The 11,852-nt window shown below is 43.3% G+C and overlaps 1 protein-coding gene across 1 annotated transcript in view; it reads left to right on the top strand.

Annotated features, from left to right (window-relative positions):
* The window catches only part of LOC116085401 (putative mitochondrial import inner membrane translocase subunit Tim8 A-B), a 62,311-nt gene extending 51,912 nt beyond the window's left edge, over window positions 1–10,399 (top strand). Inside the window, exons 2-3 of the transcript XR_004116532.1 lie at window positions 7,020–7,185; window positions 10,295–10,399. The gene's annotated coding sequence lies outside the window, so the exon portion shown is untranslated. The remainder of the gene's footprint in view (window positions 1–7,019; window positions 7,186–10,294) is intronic.
* Window positions 10,400–11,852: the final 1,453 nt, after the last annotated feature.

The raw sequence follows: 11,852 nt of genomic DNA on the forward strand, positions 1-11,852 counted from the left end.
TGTGTTCTCCTGTATTTCTTTGAGGGTGCTATTTATGTCTTTCTTAAAGTCCTGTATCATGATCATGAGAAGTGATTTTGTATCTGAATCTTGCTTTTCTGGTGTAATGGTGTGTCCAGGGCTTGCTATAGTGGAAGAATTGGGTTCTGATGATGCCAAGTGACCTTGGTTTGTGTTGTTTATTTTCTTACACTTGCACCCCACCATCTGGTTATCTCTAGTGCTACCTGCCCTTGCTAAATCTGACTGGAGCCTGTCCTTCCTGTGATCCTGGTTGTGTCAGTACTCCTCAGAGTCAAGCTGTCTCTGTGATTGTGTGATTCTGGGATCCTGTGATCCTGGGCTTGTTAGAGCACCCGGGAGTGGAGCTTCCTCTGGGTGTTGAGGGACTGGCTGCCAAGCTTGCGCCCAAGGTCTGCTCAGGGCACCAGCCCAGACAGACTGGCTGTAGACCCTGTTTTAATATATGTATATACATGGAATCTAGTCTCATAAATTTCCCCAACTGGTATCAGATAACTAAACAGAGTTCTCCTAATGGGCTGAATGGCCTATGAGACCTCACCCAAGCTGTGATCACATCTTCATAATCTTCTACTTTGCTTATTTTATTGCCCTTTGCTTGGGGGAGCTTAATCCCCAGGGTACTTGAACTTCCTGCTGAGGTCCTCAAGCTGCAATAAAAAAGTGGGGCATCAGAAACAAACTTGCTAGTCTTGGAAATGTACTCTGCCCATTGTGTCCTGGAAAAAAAATCCCTAATTTCTCAGACATCACTTAGATATCTTAAAGTGTTTATTTAGGAGGACAGTTTTTAAAACTAGGTTGTCTTTCCCGTGCTCTCAATTAGCTGTCCTTGAACTTTGCTATATCCTCTTCCAAGTTGGAAAAGCAATCAAGAAATGTGAAAAGGAGGCTTGGAAACATTAGGGATTCACTACACTTACATGTTTTGAAGGTTTAGTTTCTGTTTTTAATTCTCTAGAACACAGTATTATTCTATGCTTGGCTTGCTGGAGGCAATTTAGCAACAGGATTTACCTAACTGCAGTTTTGGCTTGATCTAATTTTAGGTAATTGCCTGTCTTTTCAGAGCTCATTTCTTTAGTGATTCTTTTGGTCCTGAATTATCAGGCAGCATCTTTTACTCCCAGGATCTGCTGCTCTTGGGCAAGAAAAAGAACAGCTCAATTTCCTTCACCGAAAATCAAGTGTGAAATGTAAATTAATGTGTAAAATAAGGAATTACCATTAGTCATAAAAGCCAGCCAGAAACAGGTGGTGAATGAAGAAAAAAAAAAAAACAGAATGTATAAGTCAATAAGAGATTTCGTAAATGAAAGCAAACACCAGCGCTCTGGCAGCTGGATAGCTAAGATGAGTCTACCTCAACTAGAAAGAGACCAGCTGTGTTCACCCAATACTGTGTGGCATCACCCAAAAGGCTGCATTTCCTAAAATTGGCTTTCCTTACAACTTTATAATAAAGCCAGGCCCTGCAAATAAAGAAGGGAATTCAGGCTGGGCAAGGTGGTGCAAGCCCATAATCTTAGTACTCAGGAGGTTGAGGCAAATGGAATCCTCAGCTGCTGGGAGAGTTTAAGGCCAGTCTGGACTACAGGAGACAGTGGGGTCGGGGAGAAGTTGAGCAGATGCATAGCAAGACCTTTTTAGCTAAATAGAAATGTTTTGCATCAACTAACAAAGTATCAAGTGCAGAGAGAGTACCTTTGGGAAGTCATGAAAACTGGAAACCAAACCACACCTATAAACCACCCGCAAGGCTCACAGGACCTGGCCTTCTTACCTGGAACAATTTCCTTGCTTCAGTATAGTTTTGTGAAGGCCACATTTGCAAGAAGACAGAAAGACTTGAAACTTCTAAGAATGGCTTCTTGTAGGAGTCCATTTTTTTTTTTTTTTAATTTGATGGTTGTGAGCCACCATGTGGTTGCTGGGAATTGAACTCAGGAACTCTGGAAGAGCAGTCAGTGCTCTTAACCGGTGAGCCATCTTTCCAGCCCGGAGTCCATTTTTTTAATGGCTCTTGTCAGTTTATTGCATGAAGGAGTTACACTAGTCCAAGTTAAAAGCGTACCCCAAATGATTACATTATACAAGCTGTGAGGTTTTTAAACTTTTGACAGAGGACAGAAGGGAAACTCTACTTTCCAGGAAAGCCCCACTTAAGCTTCAGAGAGCCACAGACACTTAAAATCCATGAACCTTCAGCTGATCGTCCTTAGCCAGTCCAATCTCTATCAGGAACTGGCTTATGTTCTTGCGCTGGTCACCCTGTAGCTGAATTACTTCTCCGTATTCTGGATGCTCAATTACAGTACCATTGCAGGCAAATTTCTTCTTATAATGCCTTCACTAGTTTCTTTTTACCATAAATCATCAGTGATCCCTTGGACAGTTGTAAGGGTCTTCCTGCTGTTTCTCTGTTGAATTCTTATATGGATATAATCCTCAGTGCCAGCAGGAAGCAGGTCTTCACTCTTACTTGCATCAGCAAAGGGGTTGAAAGAGTGGAGGCTCTGGATAGCGGATGTACGAATATACCACAGGCATCTGTGGAAGAAGGCGCGGGGGGGGGGGAGGGGGTTTGGGGGGAGTAGGAGGGCAGAGCATCGGGAAGCGAGGAGGTGAGGGGGCTCAAGGGGGAGGCAGCTGAGTCCTTGGCAGAGGCTCAGTGACTGGGGCCAGACCGTTCTTTACTGTAGGTGCTTATAGTAATTGTATTATGTTTGAAGAAACCTTGTTTGAACATTGTATACAAAAGGTCTCTTGAATGCCAGCCAATCAGGAACTGCTGTTTAGAAGAGATACTTTCTTGGGACCAATGGGGTGGAGGGTTTTAAAGGAGCTTACAGCAGTGTTCAGATAAGTGGCATTCTCACCTGCTCTCAGAGTCTATGTCATTGACTCTGTACCACCTTACCTCCAACCCCCAAGGGCAGGTAGGGTCTGGCGTCGAGTAGTCCAGGGCACAGGCAACACTGCTTGTTCTTAAATTGTTGAAAACTCAAGACTAGAGAGATGGCACAGGCATTAAGAGCACTGAACTACTCTTCCAGACGTCCTGAGTTCAATTACCAGCAACCACATGATGGCTCAACCATCTGTAATGGGATCTGATGCCCTCTTTTGGAGTGTCTGAAAACAGCTATAGTGTACTCACATACATAAAGTAAATAAATGAATCTCTCTCTTATAAGCATCTCATGTAAGTGTCATGTTCCCAACGGTGGATGTCTTAGTCAGGGTTTCTATTCCTGCACAAACATCATGACCAAGAAGCAAGTTGGGGAGGAAACGGTTTATTGAGCTTACTTCCACATTGCTGTTTATCACCAAGGAAGTCAGGACTGGAACTCAAGCAGGTCAGGAAGCAGGAGCTGATGCAGAGGCCATGGAGGGATGTTACTTACTGGCTTGCTTCTCCTGGCTTGCTCAGCCTGCTCTCTTATAGAACCCAAGACTTCCAGCCCAGAGATGGCACCACCCACAAGGGGCCCTACCCCTTGATCACTAATTGAGAAAATGCCCCACAGCTGGATCTCATGGAGGCACTTCCCCAACTGAAGCTCCCTTCTCTGCGATAACTCCAGTCTGTGTCAAGTTGACACACAAAACCAGCCAGTACAGTGGATGAACACGTCCTTTTTGTTTTTAATTTTTTGAGACTTTATTTATTTTTATTTTATGTGTGTAAGCGTTTGCCTGAATATATGCCTGTGCACCACATGTATACAAATACTGGCAGAGGCCACACATAGGGACTGGGCAACAAATGATGCCAGCTAGCTTTCTTTTGACTTAACCATTTTCCAATTTTCTTGTGGGCCCCCAAACAGGAATTCTTCACACCAATTCAGCAGGAAGAAATTATAAGGAGACCATCATCCCAGTCCCTTAAGTTGGGCTGGACGGTTTTAGTCATTTTATGAGTTATAGATATATTGTCATTCTCTTAGGAGAGATTGACCTTCTCAGCCAGATTTGTTTAGACTGTTTGTGGCCATGCAGGAGTTAACTCTTGTGTGCCTTCGAGGTGCCAATAAGTGAACCTTGGCACCCAAGCTGCAGAGTGTTGGCATGTGTTGTAGCTCCTCTCTCTGTGCTGCATCATGGAACAAGGGGAAACCTGGAGATCACACAGTCAGTCCATGGTTCCTATCATATTAGACACACAGATCGTGCTTAATCAAACTGTATAGGGCCTGTGTCTAGAGATGTTTATGTTAAACTCAGACAGCCTCCATATATTTTACTGCCGGTTAATGCCACTGGCTCCAACCCTGGTGTAGAGACTTTGCACAGGGCTGTGTTGGCTCTCGTGAGATCTAAAAGACTTGTTGCAGCTTTGATATTGGAAATCACAGCCTTACTAGGTGTGATTTTCTAGTTTTGCCTTCTATACTACATCCTTTGTTAAAGAGATTCACACAGCACGTCACACAGATCAATTACCCAAGAATGTGTCAGTAGCACTTATTATCCAGGAGAATATTGACAGGGGACTCCAGCATAGGCTTACTGCTCTAGAGGAAGCAGTTCTATTTATGGGAAATCAATTTCAAAACATTAAGGCCAGGCTCTCAGTGCAATGCCGTTCATTGTTCCATTGGTTCTGTGTAACCCCCTTCGAGTATAATACCTCTGAACATGACTGGTCTAAAGTTCAATCTCATTTAAAGGGGCTTTGAAACAACTCTAATTTGGGTTTGGATCTGAACTCCCTACATCATGAGATCATGGATATTATTAACTCTCGAGTGGGATCCATTTCCATTGAGGAAGTGTCTGCAGCTTTTGCCTCTACTGTGCATGAGTTCACGTCTTCATTTTCCTGGATGACTCTGCTGATAGATGGAGGAATCACAGTTGGCTTATTTCTTACTGGGCTTGTTTCTTCTTTGAGTCTGCATCAAACAAGTCAAGTGCTCAATAACGTCACTCCTGATCGAAGTTCACATTCCTGAATTGAAACAGTAAGGGAGAAATGCCAGGTCTGGCAAAGCCATGAAAGGGGCCGGGCGACAGTGTGACATGGTTCCTGCCCCTGGCACAGAGCCAGTGGGACGTGGTCTCCGTAAGTGCTGATGGTTGCTGTAGGTGTAAGGTTTGTTTGCATAATAATGTATATATTTTTCATGTTTCAAGAAATATTCTCCCTGCCAAAGTTAATGACTCCATGAAAATTACAAACAGCATGAGTCAGGAAGTGAGAATGTGTCTAATGCGCCCCAGCAAAATGGTAATGCTGTGACATTTAGGACAGCCCTCAAGGCTGTGGGAAAGAACTATGAAAACATGAGTTCAAGAATATAGAAATAGGATTTCTCAACTATGCAAAAAATAAGGATGCAATATGAATTGTATGAGGGGCTTCGAAGACATGAAAGAACAGAGGCAGCTGCACTAATGAGTCAGTAGAAGGAAAGGAATAAAAAACAACAACAACAACAAGGCTCATGGTGCAAGAAATAAAGGAGCAGCAGGAAGTGACGGAGTGATGATTTCAAAATGGGATCCTATCCAGATAAGCTTATTGTTTGTGTTCATAAAGGCAGGGTGATCTCTGAGCTCAATATCCTTCTACAGAGCAAGTTCCAGGATAGCTAAGCATAGGCAGTAAAGGAATTAAAAACCAGAAAACTAAGTTTCTCATATAATAGCCTCTATGTCTACATGTGGGAACCACAAGCACTATGCCCAGTGAATGGCATGGGACTTGCTATGTTAAAAAAAATGTACTTCATTTTTTTTTTCTAAGAATCAAGGGACTAAGCTCCTAAAATGCTAACATCATAAAATGCTGTTTCATGGGATAATTGACTGTGCATGGGTCTGCAAGAGCTGAACAATCTAGAGGGTGTCAGTCCCAGTTGGCTCTCTGTCTTAGGTTCTCCATGGGTTCCATTCCAGATCTCTTCCTTGTTTCTAGATGTTCCTTATTCACATTCACTCAGCAGGAGAAACAGGCATGATCCCACCTGACAACTGCTTGGGCACCACTAGACCATCAAATCCAACTAAATCATTCCATATGCTTCTTTTCTTGATACTTAATTGTCTTCTCCATTCAGTGATCTTTCTGGGGTGGCAGTTATTTTGTTTTGTGGGGTTTTAAGTTTTGGTTGCTATTATTATTGTTTTTTTTTTGAAGACCGTCTCTCATAGCAAAAAAGGCTGACCTGGAACTCACTATATAGGCCTCAAACTCAGAGATCCACCTGCCTCTGTCTCCCAAGTTCTGGGATTAAAGGCTCATGCCTCCTTGTTGTGGTGGTTTGAATGAAAATGGCTCCCACAGGCTCATATATTTGGGTACTTGGTCCCCATGTGATAAAACTGTTTGAAGGATTAGAAGGTGTGGCCTTGTTGGAGGGGGTCGCTGAGGGGTAGGCTTTGAGGTTTCAAAAGATTGAACCATTTTTATTGTGCCGTGTGCTTCTTCCCATCCGTGGATCCAGATATGAGCTCTCAGCTACAGCTCCAGAACCATGCCTGCCTCCTGCTGCCATGCTCCCTGTCATAGACTCTAACCCTCTGAAACTATAAGCTCCAAATATGCCATATTTGGTCATGGTGTTTTACCACAGTGACAGAAAAGTAACTAAGACAAAGGCTGATGCTATACTTTGCCTGAGACCACTGGCTTTCTCTCTTCTATGTCTCATTTTTCTCTCACAAGTTTTTTTCTTAAGGGCAGTAGCTCAATAACTGCATGTACCTGTATCCCTGGAACCTCTGTAAAATCCATCTAAACATGTTATGGCTTTAATGTCTCCACTAACCCATGCTGAAAATGAATTGCTTTTGTAAAAGTATTAAAAGGTAGTTGTTGTTATTATTGTTTTCTTAACGACTGTCTCTCACTGTCTAATCCTTCCTAAATGGTTTTATCATACAGCCTCTGTCCTTAATGACTGGAGTGGGTTAGAAATTAGGGGGATGGGCCCCATTCTTCCTTACTGTCTCATTTTCTTGTTCTTCTACCATTTATACAGAACATGGAGACACAGTGTAGACACCTAAGACCTGTTGTGGGCCTCCCAGTTGCAAGAACAATGTGTCATATAAACTATTGTTTATAAATTACCCAGCCTGTAGTAGAAGATGACTGAAAAGGGACCAAGACACCTCACTTCCTGCCCCGAAAGACTCCAAAACAAGGTAAACTCAATCTTCAGAATACATACCTTGTAAAACAACGCTCAATGAAGTTATCCATCTTTCTTCCAAAGAGGAAGGATACGAAGACTTAGACTGCCGGGTGGTGGTGGTACACGCCTTTAATCCCAGCACTTGGGAGGCAGAGGCAGGGGATTTCTGAGTTCGAGGCCAACCTGGTCTACAGAGTGAGTACCAGGACAGCCAGGGCTACACAGAGAAACCCTGTCTCAAAAAACAAAAAACAAACAAACAAACAAAAAAACCCCGAAGACTTAGACTACTTTAAATAAAGTAACTGTTTGGTTTTTGCAAGACATTGAACCTGGTGTGTCATGCATGCTAGACTAGGTGAGTGCACTACTCTTTAGTTCATCTTCAGCCCTTAAACTAATTTTTTTAGTGTTTGTGTGTGTGAGTATGTGTGTGTGTGTGTGTTTGTTTATGTTTGTGTTTGTATGAGTGTGTGGTGGTTTGAATATGCTTGGCCCAGGGAGTGGCACTATTAGGAGGTGTGGCCTTGTAGGAAGAAGTGTGTCACTGTGGGGGTAGTTTTTGACACCCTCCTCCTAGCCTTGTGGAAGACAGTCTTCTCCTGTTTTCCTTCAGAACAAGATGTACAATTCTCAGCTCCTCCAGCACCATGCATGCCTGGATGCTGCCATGCTTCCTGCCTTGATGATAATGGACTGAACCTCTGAACCTGTAAACCAGCCCCTAATTTAATGTTGTGCTTTATAAGAGTTGCCTTGGTCATGGTATCCTAAGGCAATGGAAACCCTAAGACAGAAGTGTATGTGTTTGTATGTGTGTGTCTGTTTCTGTGTATATGTTTGTGTGTGTGTGTGTCTGTTTTTCTGTGTCTATGTGTATGTGTGTATGCCTGTTTGTGTGTATGACTGTATGTTTGTGGGTGTGTGTGCATCAGTTTGTAAGTGTGTATATGTGTCTATATGTATGTCTTGTCTGTATCTGTGTATGTGGGGGTGTGTGTGTATGCCTGTGTGTGTGTGTGTGAGAGTAGGTGTGAGTGTCCATGCATGCATGTCTATGTGTGTATGTATGAGTGTCTCTGTGTTTGTGTATGTGTATCTGTGTGTGTATGCCTGTGTGTCTGTGTATGAGTCTGTATGTTTGTGTGTGTAAGGCTGTATGTGACTATGTATATATGTGTGCATGTGTCTATATTGTGTGTATGTGTGTATCTGTGTGTGTATATGTGTGCCTATGTGTGTCTTTTGTGTGTCTGTGGATGCGTCTCTGTATGTGTGTCCGTGTGTCTGTGTTTGTGTGTGAGTGTGTGTTTATATGTGTGCCTGTGTGTATGCCTTTTGTGTGTCTGTGGATGTGTCCATGTGTGTCTGTGTGAGTGTCTCTGTGTTTGTGTGTGAGTGTGTATGTATATCTGTGTATGCATGCTTGTGTACAGGTAACATGGTGCATGTGGAAGTCAGAGCACAACTTCCAGAAATCATTGTCTTCTACCATATGGGTCTCAGGGATCAGACAAGAGTCTTCAGATTTGATAGCAAGCGTCTTTACCCACCGAGCCATCTTCCCAGCCTCTCTTAAGTGTCACAGATAACAGAAGCTCTTAAACCTGGGCTGGAAGGAGGTCTCAGACAGTCCAGGTGTCTGCCTCAAGCCTGATGAGCTGATCAGCATCCCTAGAACTCACATGGAAAAGGACCTTTGATCTCTACAAACCTGTAGATGGTACATGTGCCACCCACCCCGACACAGAGATGCAATTTTAAAAATTAAAAAAACTTAAGATCTCTGGCAAATTTATGCCTCCAATCTTAAGTGTTCTCACTAAGTGGTGACTTCCTTGCAGCCACTTTGTTCACGTACACACGTTTCTATTAGGGTACTGTGGAGCTCCAGCACACAAAATTGTTTGGTTTCACTTTGAGTTCTGGACCTGTTAGCAGGAGCCAAAGGAAAGCCTGTCCCAGAAATTCTCAGTGTCCTTTTGACCTGCATAGCAACAGCCTTGCTCTCTGGGGCCCAGGGCAAGTACTCGCCTTCAAACTGCCAACCTCAGCCAGAGGTCTGCTATGCGCTGTGCCTCTGTGAGCCTGTCATGGCCTCCCTTCCTGCTGGTGATCCTAGCTGGGACAGGGGAAGAACCCTGAGGAGTGGAGACAGGGGTGTTCTTCAAATTGCTCTTCAAAAGAGGCTTGCCCTCAGAATCCCAGACTCCATCAGAAAGTAGTAGCGAAGTGAACCCTGACAAGTTGGGCTTATGTGCCTCCCTCTAGGTCTCCAAGAACACTTTCTCCATTACATCTAGCATAATCTTGATTTCTTTCACAGAGTGAAATCACATAGGCCACTGGGGCCTCTGGCAGCCTTGCTATGTTTAATACTTGATGAGAGTATTAACTATACAAGGAGGTTGAGAGGAAAAAGAAGCATTGTCATGCCTGCACGGTAATGGATGCTAATGGAAACCTAATGGTGTAGCCAGGGCTAGTCTCCTCTACACTCCATAACAAACCGCGAGAAGTCCAGAGATGACAGCTCTGTGTTCCTTACAACTGTAAAAGAAGCCTTTCCAGGGGGTATTTTTCTAATAACAGGGACCCTCTATTGTTTGCAAAAGGCTGAATTGTTAAAATCCTAGGCATCATTCAAGATTCCTATACCAAGGTCTGGTTGCATGTGCACATATGCAAAGAGACATGGGCATTAGCTGTCTATATAAAACCTCATTCCAGAAGTATTTATTATTTTTCAGCAGAGAGGAACTCACCTTCATTTAGACCACACAGAAATAACTTTGCTGCATCTGCATGCAAAGTTCAGTGGTAGAACACTTGCCTAGCATGCACAGGGCTCTGGACTTGATCTCTGTAAATATTTTCATGTATGCAAGTCTTCCAGGCTTTTTAATATGTTTGTATATTTTCCAGCTTTTAAGTATGTCTCTTTTTGAGACCGTCTCTTTACATGGTATAGCTGCTCTCAAACTCAGGATCATGCTTTAGCCTCCTGAGTGCTGGGATTTATTACAAAGTGTCTTAGGGTTTTACTGCTGTGAACAGACACCATGACCAATACAAGTCTTATAAAGGCCAACATTTAATTAATTGGTTCTGGCTTGCAGGTCCAGAGGTTCAGCCTAGTATCACGAAGGAGGGAGCATGGCAGCATCCAGGCAGGTATGGTGCAGGAGGAGCTGAGAGTTCTACATCATCATCTGAAGGCTGCTAGCAGAATACTGACTTCCAGGCAGCTAGGATGAGGGTTTTAAAGCCCATGACCACAGGGACACACCTACTCCAACAAGGCCACACCTCCAAATAGTGCCACTCCCTGGAACAAGCATATTCAAACCATGACACAAGACCAGCACATCCACATCAAGCTTCAACATCTTTGTCTGGGTCTTAGCACACACAAAGGTCAGTATCTCACCTACTCAAACCCTTACATAATCACAGTACTATCCCCTCTGCGAAAAACAGTCCCCAGGGATGGCTCATCATAGTTGTATTTGTGAGCGGGAAATCCTGGTCTGTCCTCTGGTTGTCACAGTTTTTGTCAAATTAGTTGTCATTAGCTGTGGCGGTGAGCTCGGGAAGCAGAGGTAGGCAGTTCTTTATGAATCTGAATTTAGTCTGGATATATATCGTGCCAGGGAGGCCAGAGCTACCCAGAGAGATGCTGTCTAAGAAAGAAAAAAAATGCCGTGAACGAGATTAGAGAATGTAGCCTCCCAGGACCCAAGACCCTGAACACGTTAGCTGCTGTTCTGCCACTGTGCCATACTTCCAGCCCTGAAAACGTCTGAATAAAAGCTGTGGACAAAACATGCGTGCTCTTTTATGATGTAGTTTTTCTTTTACCAATGCTATTTTAAATGCCTCCTATGTTATTAGTTCTCCTAATGCCTGAAGAATATCATCCTGTAGCCAACCATGCTGCCATATTTATTCAGCAAATCCCTTTGCTGGGCATTTAAGTGAATTTAAGTGATACTCGAGCTAGATTTCTTTCACACTCAAAGTATTCTCAAGAATCAATCCTGAAAACTAGAATCATTATTCTTTCAGATTACATATTTATAGAGAATTTAAAGAATATGAGATAAAGAATTGTGAGCTAGAGCTCATCAGAGTGTGAAATAGATTGAGTACTGACATTGCTTTTGTTTTAGCTTAATGTGCATGTGTGTGTATGCCTTTGCTAATGTGCACCATGTGCATGTCGATGCCTGCCAATGCCAAATAGCATCAGGGCTTTCAGAATATTGCCTGGAACCAGAGGTACAGGCAGTTGTGAGTTATCAGCCATGGGTTCTGGGAACGAAACTAGTGTCCTTTGGAAGGAGAGCAAGTACTCTTAACTACTGAGCCATCACACCAGACTACTGTCTTTACTTTAATAAATAGATAAATAAATAAATAAACATATATGTATATGTATATATATTTATATTTATGTGCGTGTTTGCCTTTATACATATATGGTGCACCATATATGTGTCTGATGCCAAGAATGTCAAGAAAGAGTGCTGGTTCCCTTGGAACTCGAGTTACAGATGGCTGAGAGCCAACATGTGGATGCAGTGTGTCAAACCTGGGTCCCCTGCAAGAGCAGCAAGTGCTGTTAATCTCTGAGCCCTCTCTGCAGACCTGTTCCCTCCTTCCCTTCCTCCCTCT

The sequence above is a fragment of the Mastomys coucha genome, unplaced genomic scaffold (genome assembly GCF_008632895.1).
Source record: "Mastomys coucha isolate ucsf_1 unplaced genomic scaffold, UCSF_Mcou_1 pScaffold9, whole genome shotgun sequence".
Taxonomy (NCBI): Eukaryota; Metazoa; Chordata; class Mammalia; order Rodentia; family Muridae; genus Mastomys; species Mastomys coucha.